The sequence below is a fragment of the Halichoerus grypus genome, chromosome 12, assembly GCF_964656455.1.
Source record: "Halichoerus grypus chromosome 12, mHalGry1.hap1.1, whole genome shotgun sequence".
NCBI lineage: Eukaryota > Metazoa > Chordata > Mammalia > Carnivora > Phocidae > Halichoerus > Halichoerus grypus.
In genome coordinates this window covers 65,616,428-65,637,406 of record NC_135723.1, presented here as the reverse complement: position 1 = coordinate 65,637,406, position 20,979 = coordinate 65,616,428, and the positions used below count along the sequence as shown (strand labels likewise).

The 20,979-nt window shown below is 43.9% G+C and overlaps 2 long non-coding RNA genes across 5 annotated transcripts in view; one reads left to right on the top strand and one right to left on the bottom strand.

The window, feature by feature from the left end:
- The window catches only part of LOC144379584 (uncharacterized), an 86,516-nt gene that overhangs the window by 43,830 nt on the left and 21,707 nt on the right, over positions 1 to 20,979 (bottom strand). Inside the window, exon 3 of one of the 2 annotated variants that reach the window (XR_013442814.1) lies at positions 1,806 to 7,058. The exons of the other annotated variant lie outside the window; for it this stretch is intronic. This is a non-coding gene — a long non-coding RNA (uncharacterized LOC144379584). Of the gene's footprint in view, positions 1 to 1,805; positions 7,059 to 20,979 lie in introns of those variants that run through there. 2 annotated transcript variants of the gene reach the window in all.
- On the top strand, positions 1,701 to 20,837 carry LOC118541451 (uncharacterized). 3 transcript variants are annotated; one of them, XR_013442818.1, is made up of 5 exons: positions 1,701 to 1,816; positions 2,005 to 2,136; positions 17,986 to 18,149; positions 18,273 to 18,427; positions 19,626 to 20,837. It is a non-coding gene; the product is annotated as an uncharacterized LOC118541451 (long non-coding RNA). The 3 variants fall into 3 exon arrangements; XR_013442819.1 differs by lacking the exons at positions 1,701 to 1,816; positions 2,005 to 2,136 and adding an exon at positions 4,493 to 4,591 and having other exon boundaries at positions 18,273 to 18,396; XR_013442817.1 differs by lacking the exons at positions 1,701 to 1,816; positions 2,005 to 2,136 and adding an exon at positions 4,493 to 4,591.

The window sequence follows — 20,979 nt, the reverse complement described above, 5'->3', positions numbered from 1 at the left end:
TATTTTTTTCTGGTTACAAAAATAGCATAAACTCATTGTTAAAAAACTTTGATAATGCAAACAACGTTTAAGAAAGCAAGTACAAACCAGCTCTAACCTAACACCCAGAGATAGACCATGGTGACATTTCTGGTCAACTCTGATTTGGAATCTCCGCTCTTTTACCAGCTTGACACTTCTTGAGTGTCATCTTCCACCTGGGAAATGGGGAGAATGAACTTCCTTCCCTGACAAGCTGTAAAACTGAAAGATGATGTACTTAAAATCTTTAGCAAATAATAGATCCTCAATAAACCTAAGTTCACTAAATGATGCTATTAATGGGTATAGGAAGTGATTGGATGGTAGGGAAAAGAACTCTCAGTTCCTTTTCTCCCCCATTTTAAGGTCTGTTACTAAATTCCTTTAAAGCAGGCAAAACTAGAGTGACAGAAGAACAGAACAGTGGCTCCCGGTAGCTAAGGTTGAGGGAGGGATTGATTACCAAGGGGCAAGTGGGAATTTAGAGATGATGAAATTATTCTATCTCTTGATTGTGGTGGTAACTACAAACCCTATGTGATGTTTAAGACTCATAGAACTTTACACTAAGAAGGTAAATTTTAGGGGCGCGTAGGTAGCTCAGTCGTTAAGCATCTGCCTTTGGCTCAAGTCATGATCCCAGAGTCCTGGGATCGAGCCCCTCATCATCATCATCATCATCATCATCATCATCATCGGGCTCCCTGCTTAGCGGGAAGCCTGCTTCTCTCTCTCTCCCACTCCCCCTGCTTGTGTTCCCTTCTCTTGCTGTCTCTTTCTCTGTCAAATAAATAAATAAAATCTTAAAAAAAAGAAGGCAAATTTTATAGCATGTAAATTATACTTCAATAAACCCAACTTGTAAAAATATTCCTTTAGAACAAAGTCTTAAATTTCTTCATTGATTTTAAATTGGTCCTTCCAGCTCCTCTCAGCCTTGTCCCTCCAGTTTATCTTTTTTTCTAGACTCTTGAGGCTTTTTACCTTCCTGATGGTACTCTGAATGCTCGTTTAACCCTCCTTTCAATTGTCATACTGGATTCTTTGTTCCCTGTCCCCAACTTTGCTGCATATTTTATTTCCCTCTTTTGAATCGACACTCTGTTGGGCTAGGCTCAGCTGCGCTTCACAAACAAAATGTATGGCTGTTTCACTTGTTCTTTTTGTGCCAGGAGAGGTCTCATCAGGGCAGCTAATTAATTACAATGAGTGAGATAAGAGAAAAGCAGATCCTGAGTCCTTGTGTCAACAGTTAAACAGAAATCCCTTAAATCTTCTAGATTGTTCCTTCCCCTGTGAACAAAGGACTTGCAACAATTTTTCTGCTGCAAAATAAGTATAACACAAGCTCACAGTGGAACTGGCTATAGCTCTTTTCAAACCGAGTCAGCTGTTTGAGGTGTATGCCGATCGTATATCCTGAGTTCTCCAGGACAGTGTGGAGTTCAAACGTGCCATGCCACGTTCTCTCCAAGACATTCATGTTCTGTGGAAGAGACGATGTGTCTTGATTTTGGTTCATAAACTACAGTTTTCAGACTCATACATTAAATTTTTTTCTTTTGTTTTTTGCCTATTTTTTCCATTCTGCAAGTATTTACCACACACCTACCACTGAGTGCCCGGATCTCCAGCAGGCTCTGCAGAAACAGAAACAAATAACATCATTCTTGAGAAAGTAACGTTGTTCAGTCTGGGGGATGCACCGGCTAACAAATGAGTTCAGTTTCTCCTTTGTCATCACAGGACAACTGCAAACAGGAAAAGGCCAGAGATAACGCAAGTCTTGCACAATGTAATTTATTGAGAAAACTTTTCAACTTTATTGTATATGTGTATATATTTTAATTGCGTAGATAACATAGACTTGTTTCCCAACACTGCTGGTAGGAAGATTTCATTAGACGGCTCTCTATAAAAATGTACTCTTCACATAAATATATATGATATTGTGTATATTTCTTTTTTTTTTTTTTTAAATAGGAGAGATTGCACTGTATTCCCCGTGCTTATGCTAGCATTACTTCTGGTTGGAAGTCTTCTCCCGACTAGCTTGCCTACACTGCAGTCACTTCCAATAGTAGCTGGTGTGTCCCGAGTTCTGCCAAGTGCCAGGTAATTTGCGCACCCCTTTCTGTCGCTCATTAACTCGGCGCGGGAGGCATTGTTCTCCCCATGTTACGGAGTGGGTGGAGAGTGGGTTGTAGATAGGGCGAGTGACTCGCAAGTGGGTTGGAGAGAGGGTGAGTGACTCGCTGGGGCCACCAGTTGAGTGGAGGTGGAGGGAAGATCTAATTTGCGTCTGCCTGACTGAAGGCAGTGTGTTCTTCTCCAAGCCACATAGCCCTTCATTGTCGGGTGCTTTGAACTGAGTATCTGGCAGGCATTTATTTAAATCTCTGTGGCCACCGGAAAGGAAAGTGAGAAAGGGGGACGTAATTAGGATGCAGCTACTGTCAAAGCAACCCTCGTAATCCAACATTCGCGCTGCAGCCAGAGCCGTCCATTTAATGCCAACCGAGCAATGTCTCTCCACTCCTCAGAAACTTCTGGGGCTCCCGTTGGTTTTAGGCACACCAGTGCATTGCTGTTTTTCCAGCCCCATGTATCCATACTCTCTCCTGTCCTCCGCTGGAGCTGCTCAGCCATGCTGGCTTCTTTTTGTCTTTTTCTCCCTCCTACATTCCTCCCGCCCCCAAGGTCTTTTTTCCTGCAGCTCCTTTTGTCTAGGAGACTCCCACAAGCCCTGCCACCTCCCCACTCATGGGTTAATTCGCCTCTGGTTCTCAGTGCACTGTGGCCCCTCCTGAAAGTCTGTCCTGCTGCACCAACCCCCTTCAAATATGCTCACTGGTGCACCTGCTGCACTCCTTCAGAGAGGCCATCGCTGGGTTGTCAGTAAGGATAGATGCAATCTGATTCTGTGATAATGTTTCATCCAGGGGACGGTTCTAGAAAGGCAGGGATGCCGCAGCTTTTTTGCTCGCCCTTATCCTGGCCTTTAGCATTGTGTGGGCACAGAGTAGGCAGCCCCCCAAAATTGTTGAAAGAATGAATCCTTCAGTCTTTCTAGTTATAGAACACTAGATTAGGATCACTTGTCCATATTCTCAGTGGGACGCCCTCTAGTCCTTGACTTGACTGATTATTTGATTACTGGTCTCCTCCCCTGAAGGCCCCTTACAATCAGAGTTCATGGTTGTACCCGCATGGCGTATGCCCTCAATAATTTTTTGTTGAATAGACAAGTTTGGGTCCTACTGACTTAAAGGGGGGTGATTCAGAAGTCTGAGAGTAAAGGCTACACACAGTGGCTCATTTTCTACTAATTCAAATTTGTATCAACTTAATAAATCATCTAGTAGTGCTATTAGCAGTTTCCAAGCTGAGTAAAAAACATTACTGCTGCAAACAATTCCTAAGGAAACCTCACACTGGCTCAAAGCCCCTTCCTATGATGGAATCAGCTCTCTGGCCAGTGAAGGTAAATTGCTTCGGTTCCAGGCAGAGACAGATTTTCCATGAGAAGCTAAAGCTTCAGGAGCCCTCACTCATAGCACACCCTCGAGGGCCCTGGGAGGGGTCCGAGCAATGTGCATATGCACAGGGCCAGATGTTTTTGTAAAATTAGCAAAAGTAAGATATTTTAAATCACAGTTAGTTAAGGTCCTGTGTCTCTCCACTCTGACTTCCCTTCTGTCACCTTGTCACGGGGATGAGAGTGGCCCTGGGTATCTTAAGCTCCGGATGAGGGAAAGTTGAGCCAGGGACATGATGAATTTGGCTTTAGTGGCACATGTTCCTGTGATTTGCAGACATTTCTGTGTTACGTCGCGTCGAGTTGGGTCACGATGCTTAGTTACGTCATGGCTGGTGGTCCTGCTGTCAGAATGCCTTCTGGGAATCCCCCTGTTGCCTGCTGTGACCATTTACCTGGTACTGCGACACTAAGGTGGTGGCTGGTATCAGGGAGGTTCCTTCTGAGAAGCACTCGCTTTGGTGCTGAAGGCTTTGGGGTTATTTGTGATGGTTTCCCTACAGTCCCTACACTTCTTGATCTCCTGAGAACGGCCTTTTGATCTCTGCTCTCCTGGTCTAGCTGCGGTGGTGTCAGCCTCTTAACCCCCTGCACCGGCGTCCTTTACGGAATTGCCTAAAACTCCGAGAGGGGCTTCTCTTGTCGTGGCGGAATGCTGACCAGGCTACAAAACTCTGCCTACGGCCCCAGTACAACCTGCATGGCAGAGCCACCTCTCTGGGCACCTTCTGTGCCTGTCACCCCACGTCTGGTCCCACTGTGGAACTCACAGGCCAGGAGGTGCACCGCTCTCTCCCCAAGATGCAAAACCACCCCCCCAAAACGCGGCCCTGGAGGACAGACCATTCATAAGAGAAAGTAAAGGCAGACAGCAGAGTGAAGAGGAAGCAGAGAGAGAAGAAAAGGGGAAGAAGATGACAAGCAGGGTGATTGAGGAAGACGACGTGGGCAGTAGATGGATGGCTGAGAGAGGGGCAGAAAGGAGAACAAAGCTGAGGTCTTCCCTCGCCAGCTATGCACGCGCGGCTTCAGGTCAGTGGGCACTCTTATCCAGAGCTGGTTCGTGCCAGGCGCCGAGGTTAGGACGTGGTGTGCTTTCTCTCTCACCTGGATCACTACAGTAGCTTCCCAACCGGTTTCCCAGGAGTGATGCTATTCGAATGCAAGTCGGAGCCTGCCACTCTTCTGCCCTCCTGAGCTCTGACCTCATTTCCCTCCTGTCTCTTCCCACCCTCAGTCGGTTTCAGCCAGATTCACTCACTGTTGTTCAGACCTACTAGACTTGCTTCTGCCTCAGGGCCTCCGCTCAGGCTGTTCCTTCTCCCTGGAAGGTGGGCCCCCGGGTGTCCTCTTGCTGCTTAGCTTGCATCTACCAAGTCACCTGCTCGCTCAGGCCCTTCTGGTCATTCCACCTAAAATGGCATCTCTCCCAACGCTCCCTAGCCCCTTTCCTTTCTAACACGATAAATATTCTTTTTATTTTTGTTGTCTATCTTCTTAGCCTAGAAGGTAAGCTCTAGGGCTGGGATTTTTGTTTGTTCACCGTTGTATCTCTTTCTTCAAGAACGGTGCCTGGCACACAGTAGGGACATTTGAAGTATGTGTTGAAAGAATGACCTCACAAGGTAGGTGCTCTTTTGAAGCACATTTATAGAAGATAAAACTTGGGCTTGCCAGGATGAAATCACTGGCCCGAGATCCCACGGTGAAGTGAAAGAGCAATGCTACACTCAGACCTGTTTCAGACGCCTGCCTGCGCTCACAAATACTTCACTGTCATACGGTCTTCCTCTGACCACCCGCTGCCGAGCTCATGTAAGGAAACAGTTTCTCACGTCAGCCCCTTTCTTCATGTCTAGCCAGACCGCAAGGCTGCAGGTGGCTTTCCTGAGTTGTAAGGTTATTGACAGAAGGGGTAAAGCACAAAGTCATAATGCATGGGCTGTGTGGGGAAGTGAAAGCCCGCTCTCCGTCCATTTGCTTAAGAACAGGAACATGAGCTTGTCGAGGCCAGCCTTGTCTGGGGTGTCTTGGAGTGGAAAGGGGCTGCCTGGTCAGAGCAGGATCACCCGCGGACAGGCCAAACACGTGCTTGGGGCGCTAGCAAAGCAGGAGCACAACAATAAGGAGAAAAGCATCATCCGAGTCTCGGTTGGCTATCTGATATTTTCAAAAACATTCGAAAGGTGTTATTGTGGGGCAAAACAGAACTGTGCAGGGCTTCCTTAGAAGCACGTGGTTGCAATATTAAATTATATGTGAAGAGCCTCCTTCACTTTCTGGTGCACTGTCTCTGAAGGTCAGCCTGGCCCTGCTGATCCTGACTGACGGGGCCCGTGGGCTCATTTTATCCATCATTTACTTTTAAACATGTTACATGTATGCGCAGTTTCCATTACATAATGAGAAGTAAATGGGGGCAAGAACAGCTGCTTTGTCAATCCTTGAGGGATCATAGTGGTGTTTCAGGGAAGTTTGGTTGAATGCTGTTATTTTAGAGTTGGACTTGGAGGTCTGAGGTGCTCCTGTCGTACCTTCTTGACCTTCCATCATGTCACTTTCGTGAGGCCTTTTCAGTCCACTTTCCCAAGCTCCCCACCCCCCCAGCAGTTACTCCCTCCCTCGTCTGTGCCACAGATATTATTATATTTATCCCGTTGTATCATAATCCTTTGATTCACTTCTGACCCCGTGAGAGTTAGGACTCCTAGAAGTACAAGGTTTACTCTTTATTGTATCTTGTGCATCTTTGTATCCAGCTCAGCTCCCGGAGTGCACTGAAGGTTCTGAAATTTTGCCAAAGGCAATTAAAACCAGACTCTGGAGGCTAGAAGAGTTTCTAAGGAAAAGATCTTCTTGGGTGAATTCCTTCATAAGACACGCCAGGTGCCAAGCATTGTTTATGAAACAGGTCCTCTTGTTTATGAAACAGGTCCTATTGGAACAAGTGCTTCTAGACTTCCCCGTGTCTCGTTAGACCTCTGTTTGGCTGCTCCGTGACTCAGCAGCAGTCCCAATGCCCGCAGGAAGGGGAGGCATTGGTCCTAAGCTGTCTCCCTGACACCTCCGTACCATGCCCCCCAAAACAAAAAAATGACAAAAAATAGGCTTGAGGTCCTTTGGCTGCGGAGCCCATCAGTTCACTTCTTTGTATTTCGGTTCCTTATTCTATAAGAGCCAGGAGTTGAAATGAGAGACTTCTGTGCCCTTTTGATTCTAAAATCTCTGAGTCGTTGAGCCTACTCCTGGGTGAGAATCAGCCCATACGGCTCTCTTCCCACCTGTCTGCAGAGCAGGTCAGCCTGGTTACCTGAGAACAGACCTGTACCCAAACCAGTCCTCTGACCTGCCACTCTGTGATGTGCCTCCCCTTTGGACGGGAGTGCATTTCTCCTGGAACACCTCTGCCTTCTGCTGCTTTCCTCTGTGCTCTACTGCTGTAACCTTGATTCTGTGGATCAAGCCTGCTCTCAATGGCCATTTTAAGCAGATTTTATCCCTGCAAAAATGACAGGACGAATTTAGAACACTGCATATACCACGATGCTATTTTATGTGCTTTATTTTAAACCACATATGCTGGTCTTTTGTCTGTTTGCTCAGATCTATTCTCTACCATCCTCTATCCTGGGCTTAATATCCCTGGGAACTGCTTTCTCCAGGCTCCCTTCCAGACCCAGCCAAAGAGAGCCAGTGTTGGAACCCTGGAGAACGAGAGGAAGGGAGAAGCCAGGTTATTTCTCCCCTTCTCTCTGTGTCAGATGGTGTCTGGCAGCATCCTGTCGATTCTCCAGCCCCTGCTCTACAACCCTTTCTCTGTGATTCCAGCCTTAGCCTGGAAGTGCTGCAGTGGTTCCAGATCCTTCCAGGTGGGCCCCACACCCACCAGAATAACACTGCCTTCTCCCTTGTCCCTCTAGCCCCACGGTTGAGGGTGGCTCCCTGCTCTTCTCTGGTCTCTTCACTCTTCTCTGACCTGTGTTAAACAACCTCTGTAGTTTCTAGCATAGCTTCTGCCTTCTGATTGGACTCTGGATGTTTGTGTACACCACATATATGCAGGAAAATGTGAATATGTATATGAATATACGTGTATGAAGACACATATATGTATGAAAGCACACCGAAGAGGATTTGGAAGTTGACATGTTAACAGTAGTTCTAGGACTGGGAAAAGGAATGGGACTGGGATGGTGTGGAATTGTGAAGGAGAATTGTAGCTTTTTAAAAGTAGCTTTATTGTGGCCTAATTCACATATATAAGACCATGACTTTCATATGTATGTGTATGTGTTCTTTGATTTTTTTTTTTACAATGAACACGTATTCACATATTGCTTATATAATATTAAAAACAACTTAAAAATATTCAGAGCACGAGGAAAAACACCCATTGCCTTAGCTGAAGCCTTAAGCCATGTAGGGAGAGCTCTCAGATGACACCAGCATTTGCTCATGCAACAGATATTTTGTATTTACTATGTGCCAGGAACTGAGGGTTCATCAGTGAACAATATGGGCCTGATCCTTGCCCACATTTTCTGCAGTAATTAAATACACAATTCTGTCAGTATTAGTTAATTATGAAGAAGTAAACACGGTGATGAAAGGCCTAACCTAGTCAGGGGAGGTTTCCTTGAGAAAGTGACATACCAGCTGAAAGGTGAAGGATGAGTAGAGAAAGCTTCCTTGTTAGAGGGAAATGGACAGACAGAATGGGATGGTAATAAACAGAGAGGGAGGCTGCCACTGAGGGCTTCCCTGGTTCCTGTTCTTAGGGAAACTGATCTAACAATAGAGTTTGCTAGAAGGTGTTTCTCACTGGAATCCACAGTGGGATGTCGGTCAACTGGAAGTGGGCAGAGATTGTGTGGGAGTGTCTTCAGAGCCATGGCCATGCCTCCCCCAGTCCAGGACCCATTGTCTGCACCCCAGGTGGCTCTCATTGGGAGGAAAGGAAGCCAATACCATGTGTCCTGTGGTAGTTGACAAGGCTGGTTTGGAAGTGGTTCAAAACCTAAGGATACCCTGGGGTCAGCAGTGGTACCAAAGGTACTCATGTCCATTAACACCCCATCCTCTGATGAAAACAACTGACATTTTTTCAGTCTTAAGTAGAGTGGCATGCAATGTCCACAATAGCAAAAATATGGAAAGAGCCCAGATGTCCATCAACCGATGAATGGATAAAGAAGGTGTGGCGTGTATATATAATAGAATATTACTCAGCCATCAAAAACAATAAAATCTTGCCATTTGCAAGATGTGGATGGAACTAGAGGGTATTGTGCTAAGTGAAATAAGTCAGTCAGAGAAAAACAAATACCATATGTTTTCACTCATATGTGGAATTGAAGAAATAAAACAGATGAACATAAAAAAGGGAAGGAAAAATAAAATAAGATAAAAACAGAGAGGAAGGGCACCTGGGTGGCTCAGTTGTTAAGTGTCTGCCTTTGGCTCAAGTCAATGTCCCAGGGTCCTGGGATTGAGCCCGGCATCGGGCTCCCTGCTCAGCGGGAAGCCTGCTTCTCCCTCTCTCACTCCCCCTGCTTGTGTTCCCTCTCTCGCTCTCTCTGTCAAATAAATAATTAAAATCTTAAAAACAAAACAAAACAATAAACAGAGAGGGAGGCAAACCACAGGAGACTCTGAACTATAGGAAACAATCTGAGGGCTGCTGGAGGGGAGGTGGGTGGGGGGATGGGGTAACTGGGTGATGGGCATTAAGGAAGGCATGTGATGTAATGAGCACTGGGTGTTATATGCAACTGACAAATCATTAAATTCTATCCCTGAAGCTAATAATATACTATATGTTAACTAAATTGAATTTAAATTAAAAAATTTTTAAAAAAGAAAAATATATCTAAAAAAAAGTAGAGTGACATGCCAATGCCAAGGCAGTCCTCCATCCATCTTCCATCCACATTTCTACTCTTACGCTCTTCTTGAAAAGAAATGCTGGAACTCCTGATAATAAACTATCCATGAAGCAAGTCTCATTCTTTCTAAGCTCTGTGTTTTTCTCTTTTTGCATAACTGACTTCATAATTTTTGCTTGTATATTAATCTTTCCAATTCATAGGCGTTTTTGGCAATGGCTATAATCTCCTTATTTTATTGTAAGTCACCAATCTCATTTTATTGTAAGCCACCAATTATTCTGTGAAATTAGGTTACTTATAAAGCAGCCCATTAACTGCAATTATAGTTTAGTTACAGCATGTCCAGTTCTCCCAGACTATGTAAAATCAGGCTACGTGTCCTTTTGATGTCCAAATTACAAAGGTAACAACAGGATCTTAGCTTGACCTCAGTGTCCTCCAGCTATTTCAGGGCGTCCCCAACAGGATGTGTCATTCGTGCTTACACACCAGTGGCTGCAACCATGCAGATCCACCTGGTCCTCTCCCTCCGGCTCTGGCTCCTCCTGGTCTGCTTCCCGCAGGGTCACTTGGAAAGAGTCAGCGCTGGGGCTGCCCATCATGAAAGTGATGCTGCTAGTGCCAAGTCCACGGCCTCTCCCAGCGCTGCCAAGCCCAGCAGCCTTAGCTCGTCAGAGCAGAGCGATGGTCCGCCAACAAGCGGAGAACACGGCTTCTTGCCTCCCAGCTCTGTGCTCGATACTTTATCCCCTGGGATCTGAAGCGATGATATTTGGGACTGAGAATCATAAAGCTTTCTTCTGAATAGTTCCCCCACTTCCCGGCCCTCACCTCTAACCGCTGCTGCCTCCAACCAAGTCCAAAAAACTAGGCGGGAAGAGAATCCATACCATCCCTCATACCTTTTTGGTTCTTAGCCATCCCAGCAGCTGCACTTGGGTCTCCTCTCCAAGTCACAGAACAAAAGTTCCCAATCACATCAATAGAGGCAAGCAGATGCTACAGTGTCTGTGGGGGTGGTAGTTGTGCTGATGGGTATCTGTGTTCACAGTCTACAATTAGGCTCAGCTGACCAAAATATATTTTATGTAGTACTTAATAATTTTAATTTGCTCCAACAGCTGAAATACCTAGTTTTAAATAGATTCTGAAGAGAAATACTCCATGTCATAATGCCATCACCAAGAAAGACTGGACATACGTGCACATTTATATAAAAAAAAAGTCATAAGAACTGCAAAGGTGAGAACCTGTTGATCAAGAGAATGAAGCAAGAGCTCCGCCCCAATCTCATGTGTGGCTGGGGTGTGGAGCTGTGGTTTAAGAACAAGGCCTGTGGTCTAGCAATGCTCTTGCCTGTGCGAGGCCCTGTTTAGCTTCAAGACAGAGCTCCCCCCGTTTCCTGGTGAAACTAATAATACTGAGAATGGGCTGGGGTGGGACATTGACCTCTTAAGACATTTAGCATTCTTTCATTTAACACTCATTGCGTCCCTTCCTGTTGGGGATTTTTGGAAAAAAAATTTTTTTTAACGATTTTATTTATTTTGAGAAGGAGAGAGGGAGAGAGAGCATGAGGTGGGGGGAGGTCAGAGGCAGAGGGAGAAGGAGAAGCAGACTTCCGGCTGAGCAGGGAGCCTGGGGCTTAACCGACTGAGCCACCCAGGCACCCCTGGAAAATTTTTTAGAAGTATAAAACATGCTCTTTAGAAGTTTACAATTTTAAAAGATTAAGTTTTTGAGGGCATTATGCAACGTGAAATAAGTCAGACCGGGAAAGACAGATACCGTACAAACTCACTTTTATGTGGGGTCTAAAAAACAAACTCAGAAACTGGGGTGCCTGGGTGGCTCAGTCTTTAAGCATCTGCGTTCGGCTCAGGTCGTGATCCCAGGGTCCTGGGATCGAGCCCCGCATTGGGCTCCCTGCTCTGTGGGAAGCCTGCTTCTCCCTCTCCCACTCCCCCTGCTTGTGTTCCTTCTCTCGCTGTGTCTCTCTCTGTCAAATAAATAAAATATTTAAAAGAATAAATAAATAAAAATAAAAAACAAACTCAGAAACAAAGAATAGATTGGTGGTTGCCAGGGATGGGGCGGTGGGAGGGGTGGGGGAAACGGAGGAAAGTCGTCAAAGGGTATAAAATTCCAGTTTTAAGATGAATAAGTTCTGGGAATGTATTGTATAGCATGGTGACTATGGTTAACAATACTGTATTGGCTATTTGATAGTCGCTAAGAGAGTAGATTTTAAATGTTCTCACATACAAAATTGTAACTATTTCGGGGATATGTTAACTAACCTTGTGGTGATCATTTTTATATATATATATATACACATATATATATAATAATGTTGTATACTTTAAACTTACACAATGGTATATGTCAATTATGTTTCTATAAAGCAGGAAAAAAAATTTAATTTTTAATGAGCCAGGCACTATTTAATTTACACTTAAGGATTCCCTCACGTAATCCTTACATAATGTAAAAGCTACTACTGGCTTCATTTTACTAGTAAGAAAACTGAAACTTGGAGCTGTCAGTGACTTGCTCCAGGACACAGCAGAGCCGGGATTCAGACCTGGATAGCCAGATTCCAGCATCTTTGCTCTTATCCAACACATCATTCCTCCCCACCTTCCCTACCCCTGAATACTTCCACTAAAAAACCTAGAACTGTTGCCAATCCGGTCATCACATTCCCCTCAGTACATATTTGATCTGAACATCGTAAAGTCTGTAAGGTGGTATAAATATTTTCTTCATTGATTGGTAAGAATTCTACGAGCAGCCTCACCAAATTACAATGCCCCAGTTTTCTGAGTAGAAATTTGGATTAAAAAGCTTTGTATCCTTAAAAAAGCAATAGAGCCTTTAAAATATCACTACTGGCTATATTTATAACCATTAGAATATAAATGCAGACACTTAGAGGAAGTTTTCACTAGGTGATTAAGATGTATAAGCATTTTAAGAGTAGTAACTATACAGTATTTCTCTAAATTTGATAATATAAAAATCTGTTTCTAATAAAATAATAGTAGTAGTGACAGATTATGTCCCTGCAGGAAAGGCAATTTAAAAAAGGCACGGCAACGCTCTGATAATATTAGGACCGGTGTAAATTGTCTGCCAGGGATTGGGGCTGTTAGATGTGATATTAGGATTCCTGCCAGCTGGGGCGCCTGGGTGGCTCAGTCGTTAAGCGTCTGCCTTCGGCTCAGGTCATGGTCCCAGGGTCCTGGGATGGAGCCCTGCATGGGGTTCCCTGCTCCACGGGAAGCCTGCTTCTCCCTTTCCCACTCCCCCTGCTTGTGTTCCTTCTCTTGCTGTGTCTCTGTCAAATAAATAAATAAAATCTTAAAAAAAAAAAAAAAGGATTCCTGCCATCTGAAGAGACACACACAGCAGGGTGCTGAAGAGCATGATGCTGGAGTTCAGATCCCAGTGTTGCCATTTACTAGCTCTGTGATGTTGGGCAAATTCCTCAATCCAGCTAGATCTCTGCATCCTAGTCTGAAAAATGAGGAGAACAACATTACCCGCTGTCATGGATTGAATATGTTCTCCCCAAATTCATGTTGAAGTCCTAATCTCCAGTGTGGCTGTATTTAGGCACAAGGCCTCTAGAGAAGTAATGAAGGTTAAATGAGGTCCTAAGGGTGGGGCCCTGATCCAATAAGATTGGTGTCCTTTTAAGAAGAGACACCAGAGTGCTTGCTCACTTTCTCCCTCCGCAGGAGCACAGGGGACAGGCCATGTGAGTATCCAGCAAGCAGGTGGCCCCATCTGCCCAACACGAGAGCCCTTCCCAGATCCCAACCCTGCTGCTGGCTCCTTGATCTCTGGACTTCTAGTCTCTACAACTGTGAGAAAATAAATGTCTATTGTTTAAGCCACTAGTTTACAGTATTCTGTGGCGGCAGTCTGAGCGGACTAAGACTCTTCCCTTGTAAGGTTGTTGAAGGATTAGATGAGCCAATACGTGTGAAGAGATTTGCACAGTGCCCGGCACTTGGGAGGCTCTGTATGAGGGTTAGCGGGCCTCGCTGACCCCAGATCTGTGGACTTGGGTTTGAGAACTTTTGATGTTGTGCACAAATGTGGCATACACAATTGTACGTGGGCACACTGGAGAACACGTTCAAGAAATGAATTTTAAATTAATTAAGTGGGAAGACATTTTTATTCTCAAGTAAACTCGGTCAGGCAAAAGTAAACATGCCAGCCTAGGTGAGGGCTGACATCTCATGCTGTCCTCTGCCTCCCCTCAAGTTTGTCTAAAATGGCTTCTCTCCCCTTACCCTCCCAAACAGAACCTGAAATCAACAGTATGTAAGTTGTTATGGGTCTCTGGGGAAAGAGAAAATGGGACAGGAAATTTCTGTGCAGATAAAAGAAGCCTGCAAACCACAGATGATGGTTGTAGTTTCAGGAATTCTAACATGAATCGCATTAAGTCAAACTTATAATTTTAAAATAATAGAGGCCAGAATGCTTAAATGTTAGTATTTAAATGTTTTTTTTCCCTTTTAATGTACTAAATTTACATATAATTCTTTAGTCTTCAGGGAATTATTATGAAAGTCACCTTGGGATAGAAGAATCATTTTCTATGAAAGGCCAGAGAATCCTATGAAGAAGAGATAATTGCTTTCAATAAATCTTGAGGTATACTTTCAGTTCCAAAGTGTCCCCTTTACTGGGGAGGAGGAAGAAGAGTTGGGGAAATGGGAGAGAAAGAGGGGATGACAAGAATAAACAGAGAAAGGGAAAGGAAGACAAGAAATGTAGAAGGAAGAAAAAGGAGGAAAAAGAAAACAGAAGCAGAGGAATAAAGAGGATTGTGAAAAATTTGGTTCTGTAGGTTTTGAGGGGCTATTTGTCAAGGTCATTTGTAAAGTTCCTCCAGGGGGAGAGGAACAACAGTCTTCCCCATCTTTTCGAAGTTTAGATGAGCTCACTATTCAGCTCACACAGCTTCCACTGCCCAGAACTTGGGAAGAACAGCTTTTGGCCTGTGGGACGCCAGGCCCTCCAGATCTGCAGACCTAGCACTGAGGTCTAATTCCAGCACCAAGATTTAGACCCTGTAAGTAATAGTCCCCCACCCCCACTCCTTACTCAAGTGCATCATTGGAGAAGGTCTTCCTGAGCTGGGCAATTCCATCTTGCCCACCATTTCCTGCTCTAGGACTGGGGTTTTGCAAGTGGATGTCCTGATAGAGGACCACAAATGCGGGGGGTATGACGGAGAATGACTGAAACAGCTATCTTCTGCTCCCTTCCTTTCTTCTTGAGGCCATGGTTCAGAAAGAACATACCCTTCTAGCCTTTTATAATTTGAAAGTTCACAAGGAAATTTTTAGTTAATTAAATGAATATTTACATGTATTATGTGATAGGCATTGGGAATACAGATAGGCACTGGGGAAGATGTCTGGTCTCTGGCTCCTTGAGACTGACATTGCAGGCAGAGAGGCAGTAAAAGTCTGTCATTTGCCCCATATTTTGTACCCCTTCAACCCTACCAAATATGGGCATATCTTCAAATACACACGCTGACTCCTTGTTCCCTCCCTGAATCTCCTGGTACCAACTCCAGCAGTAAGAGTCTTTCCTTATCTCTGGTTGGTCTTCATGTCCCTCAAACCCCGCCTCTAGTTCCAAGGAGTTTTATCCTACACAACGATTAAGCAAGGACTCAGTGACAAATACTGCATTGGGTGCTATACTTGTAGGTCAGAAATTTGGGGTAAATAAAAAAGGAAATCTCTGATGACCAAGAAATCAACCATCTGAAAGGTAGCTGTTGCATTTCCTCACTTTTAAAATAGTTTTATTTAAAAAAAAAATAACCCTTATATATTATCTTACTTTAACTCAACCCTCACTCAAGCAAAATAAAACAAAGCAAAAAAATTGCTCACCTTTAAACCCAGGACAGGATCTTTAATGACAAGGACAGCCCTGCCAGCTCCTGGGAGGAGGTTCATTCTCTGGGTTTCTGCTATGGCAGCCTCTTTCCCTTGTTCTCCTCCTAGTTTTGAGTTCCCCAGGCTTGTGCATGATGAGCTGGACTCATCATTCTCCTTGGTGTAGAATCAGGAATTGGCTGTAAAAGTATGTTCTTTCCAGTTGCTCTGGGTGCTAGAAAGTGCCTGCTCCATCTTCATCACTTTCTGAGCTTGCCTCAAAATCTTCTAGGAGATTCAATGGCTGTACTATTGAAAAATGCCTGGAATCTTCTCGGATAACTCTCACTCCACATTGTTGTGGCTCCTTGGTAATGGGTTGCCTATCCATCGCCCATCCACCCCTGGCTCTTACTCATTGGCGGAGTGCTGATTTTTTTCAGATGTAACCATCTCCCACCACCAGGGACTATATCTAGGTAAAATTATCCCCCTGGTCAGTGATTCATGTAGGGAAGTGCTTGTGACTTGATCCTGGTCAATAAAAATAAGTGAGTGAAGCAAGTGGTAGAAAGATCCACAAATGTTTCCTTAGCATGAAACTTAAGAAAATGATATGGTATGGTATGATAGCAGCTATTTGCTAACGAAGCTCATCTAAGGACAAAATTAACATGTGGCAGATGGTAGGGTAGAAAGATGGAAAGAATGTGGGTCCTTGATTGATGATGGTGAGCTACTGAATCCAACTGACCATGGGACTACGCTACTCTAGACTTTTTATTATATAACACACCACGTTTTTTTTTTTTTTTAATATTTTATTTATTTTATTTGACAGAAAGACACAGAGAGAGAGGGAACACAAGCAGGGGGAGTGGGAGAGGGAGAAGCAGGCTTCCCGCCGAGCAGGGAGCCCGATGTGGGGCTCGATCCCAGGACCCTGAGATCATGACCTGAGCCGAAGGCAGACGCTTAACGACTGAGCCACCCAGGTGCCCACACCACGTTTTTCTTATTGCTTAAGTCAGTTGGGTCAGCATTATCTATTACTTATACCTGAAGGCTTCCTGATATACCTGCCTATGTCCATTAATATGAACACCAAAGAACCTCAGCTGGTAGTCATAGGTAAGTTTGACCATTCTGTGATTTCAGGAGGAAAAGGACAGGATGAGAAATTCATGCCAGGGACTTATTTATTTAATTATGATAAAATTTTTAAAGATAACTGTAGAGCCACATGCAGTAGGAAAAACCAGGGAGACCTGGTATACCCTTCCGCCAGTTTTCCCCAGTTGCAACATCTTACAGAGCTATAACACAATATCACAACCAGAAAGTTGACATTGATACAATCCACTGATCTTCAGATTTCACAAGTTTTATATGTCCTTGTTTGTGTATGAGCCTATTTTGTTCTATGCAATTTTATCCCATGTGTAGGTTTGTGTATTCACCATCATAGTCAAGCTACAGAACAGCTGGGCTTTATTTTTTCAAGAAACTTCTAAACTCTTCTACCCTTTTGGTATTTCTCACAGTGCTTTTCAAACAGTGTTCCTTGGGATCCTTGAGTCCTACCCCTCTGCCTCACTTCAGTTGGAGCAGGTCCACATACATGTATTTTATATTCTGAGCTTCATTATAAGCCTTCATCTGGGGAGTAAGTTCTTAGCTTAAAAACAAACAACAAAAAAATGGAACTGATAATCTATGTTAAATACACCTTTGATATCCAAATAATATTACTTGGAGAGAGCATTATGCTTTTTCAAGGCCCTTGATTATGTGACAGCTCTAATTATGTGACTAAACCAATGAACTCATGAAACAAACATGTATGTGATCAATGGTTGTGGGAGGCTTAATGCAGGCATGGTCCACAGGAGCTGAGCAGTTAGAGAAGGAACACTGGAGTTCCATGGCACAAACTCCTCACTCCTCTGCTAGGAAGTTAGCACTGACCCCCTGAAGTGTTTCCCAACTCCCTCCCTTGACCAGGTCCCACCAGAACTGAACATTAAATCCTTTGTGTCAAAGGACAGGATTTGTTCTGGAACAGGTGATTTCAGCATGGTGCTGAGTAGTATTACAGAAGCTGGGAAGCATTGTTCTGTAAGATGGATGCTTTCAGGCTCATCACCTGTCATGCAACAAGGTTCGTGATGAATTCCATGAGATCTCATAGGCTTTACTGGGGAAATTTACAAAGCAAGAATGAATGAGAGAACAGAAGAGATGGACCACGATTCTCTGCTGGACACACCATGGGTGGACATTCCAGGGAAGGGAACTTGTTCCCTCGCTGCTCTCTTTATCTGGCAAGAGTGAGAATGACCTAGATGGTGGGGGGATAATCAAACTTCTTGGATATCATCCAGTCTGGGGTTAGATACTATGTCTTTATGGGAGTTGCCTGGGAAAACCAGTTGTCCAACACTTGAGGACCTTGGTTCTATGGAAGGGAGAAACTGGTTCCGTTATAAGTTTGGGTGCAATCCCTTCTGTGGGAAGTGAGGAGCCCAGGTCCCAGCTGGCTTGTCCAAGCAACCCAGAATGAGGTCAGTTTTTGACAACCCTGCTTGTGGCACTGTGAGTCTTATTCATCTTTCTCCAGCACTTAGCACGGAGCCTGGCAAAGGATGGGTACATGAGCAACGCGCGGTGGGTTAATGAATAAATACACTTTTGTGCCAACTGAAAACAATGGATTTTGTTCTCACTGATGAAATGAGAGGAGATCAAATAAGAAACATTGTTGCCCCCACTTCTTGAATCTGGGTAAGTCCATATGCATGCTCTGCCTCTGCTTTGGTAAAACCTCTTTGAAGAATCCCTAACGTTATGAGAAGGCTGCCTGGCAGCAAGGTCTACTTCTACTGAATTTCTATCATTTCCTTGCAGCTCTGGCAAATCAGACCGTGGGATCTGGATCTGAGTGTCTGGGATCTGAGACACTGAGTAAAGGAAGTCTCCACAGGCGGCAGCAGCTCTGGAATTTCCCACAGCCACGCCTCCAACAAGCTTTGTAAATCTTCAGTACTTTGATTGAATGAGAGGCAAGCATAATGGGAAATAAGCCACTGTTTGCGAAATGTTTATGAAAACAACTTGAAAATTTACATCCCTAAAACAGTTTTCTGTAGGACAGTGTTTTCTAATCCCTTCCCCACTGAAACTGCCCCCCCCTTTTAAAAAGATTTTATTTATTTATTTGACAGAGAGACACAGTGAGAGAGGGAACACAGCAGGGGGAGTGGGAGAGGGAGAAGCAGGCTTCCCGCAGGGCAGGGAGCCCGATGTGGGGCTCGATCCCAGGACCCTGGGACCATGACCTGAGCCGAAGGCAGATGCTTACCGACTGAGCCACCCAGGCGCCCTGAAAACCCCTTTTAATATGATTTCCCCCACAGAATCCCTGCTTTGACAAGAAGCAAACACATTTGTTAAGTAACAATGAATTTATCTTCCCAAAAGGAAATCAAGGAATCAAGAGTTTTTTTTTGTTGTTGTTTCCCTAACTAAAAGTCATCCTTGAGGCTTTAAGTAAACAATTACTTTCAAGCTTCCTGAAAAACTAAAAGTAGCTGGAGGAATTCTCCCCTGCCCCCTCGGACTGCAGTTATTACTTTCTGAAACTGCTAAGCTTCTAGGTTTGACATTAGAATTCCGGATGGCACCAGGCAGATAGCTCAAAATTAACACAAGCCTGTGACTTGTAGGTTTTTTGTTATCAGTTTATTCTCATGCTCCACTGTGGGAGTTATTCCTGCCCCAAGTTCTCCCTGTCTAGGTGTCCTGCTGGGTGGTGAGATTTTTGTCTGCCAAGCAGGCAGAGGCCAGACTTTGCCCCAGCTTTCTGTTAATGTGATACCTCGATGTTCAAAAAGCAAACTGGAATATCCAACGCCTTTTACCTAAGGAGCTGTCCCTTTGAGACGCAGAATAAGTCACGTGTCTCCCTAGATGAATCTCTTTTGTGGTACAAAGTTGTTCCTTTAGGATGGGGAAAAAATTCTCAAGTTAAGAGCATAATAAAGCGGTAAGCAATACCATTTTCTCAAAGAAAAAAATAATTTTTATTATCTTCATAAATTGTCATAGCACTTTTTTGGGGGAAAAATTAGAATAAATAGGAACTTGGAAATCTGATCTTGGCTGGTGTAAGGATAGAGAGAATCTGGTAGTTCTTAATTTCCCATTTAGGTTCTCAGTGTTCCAGGAAGCAGTTTGCTCAAGTTTCTTTTCTCCATTTAGCTTTCCTGAATGCCCAGCTTCAGTGCCTGGACATTGCTGCCAAGGATCCTGCTGGTGCATTCAGCTGCCATTCAAGGAAACAGCCCTCCACACCGCCTCGCACTTGGAAGTCTGTCTTACAGCGTAAAACAGGTGGAAGGACATTCTGCCTTTGGAGTTCTACTGGCATGTCTTGCTACTTCTATTGCTCAATGCCAAGAATGACAAAAATCTTTTGTGTATGTTTGGGGTGGGAAAGACCAGATAGTACTGTGAATAACAGTTAACTTGCTGTTTGGGCAAGATTCCCAGGGCAGCTGTTGCAACTCAGGCGGCAATAACTCTAACACTTGGCTCTGTTGCTAGGATGGATTGATAGAAACTTTGGACAAATCATTTTAAAAATTATGCTCCTGTGATATGTTGAATATACCACTGATCAACTCAAAAGCTGAATATTTGTTAGTATCATATTAAGGATGTACAATGAGCATGTTCATCAACTAGGGTTGTGTTTACACTTCCATTTCTATTCTAATTTTCTGCTTTCAGTAAAGTCACTGGCATCTGTTGGTCAAAATTTGAACTGACCCAAGATTTGCAATCTGTAGTTACAACTGAGACAGGATCACCTTTTTGATACGCTGACGATCTTATTTACACTAACAAGTTAGTTAACTTCACAATGGAATTTTAAGTTCTAACTTGTGAATTTGCCAATCGTTTTTCTTAGCTAAAGACTTTAACCTACGTTTAATTTTTAGTCTTAATGCATATATGTGCACATACATAAATGTTCTTTTATTTTTTGTGTAAGGAAAAAGATTATGTTAGTATTCAAATGGTAGATATTTACACTAAATTAAATTTAATTAAATTCACACTTTAGTGTAAGATAAAAATGTGACCAATTGAAATAAATTACTTCTGGAAAATGTATTCTCAACATAAAGTTACATGAATCTCAACATTGTCAAGTTAAATCTCCTCAAGAGATTTATTAATGAGCATCAGTTTTAAAAATAGTTGCATGGTGGGGTGCCTGGGTGGCTCAGTAGGTTGAATGTCTGACTCTTGGTTTTGGCTCAGGTCATGACCTCAGGGTCGTGAGATTGAGCCAGGTCTCAGGCAAATTCTCTCTCTGCCTCTTCCTTTGCCCCTCCCCCGCTGCTTGTGCGTGTGTGCACTCTCTCTCTAAAAATAAATAAAATAAGTTGCACGGTTTTGCCTTCATCATTTCCTTTTTGTTGAACACATCCAGACCAACAATAAAGGATACAATTGTCCCTATTTCAGAATGGGTTTAGCATGGGCATTATTGATGCAGTTAATGATCCTGTATCACCAGCAAAGTGTAGAATTCAAATTGACCTTG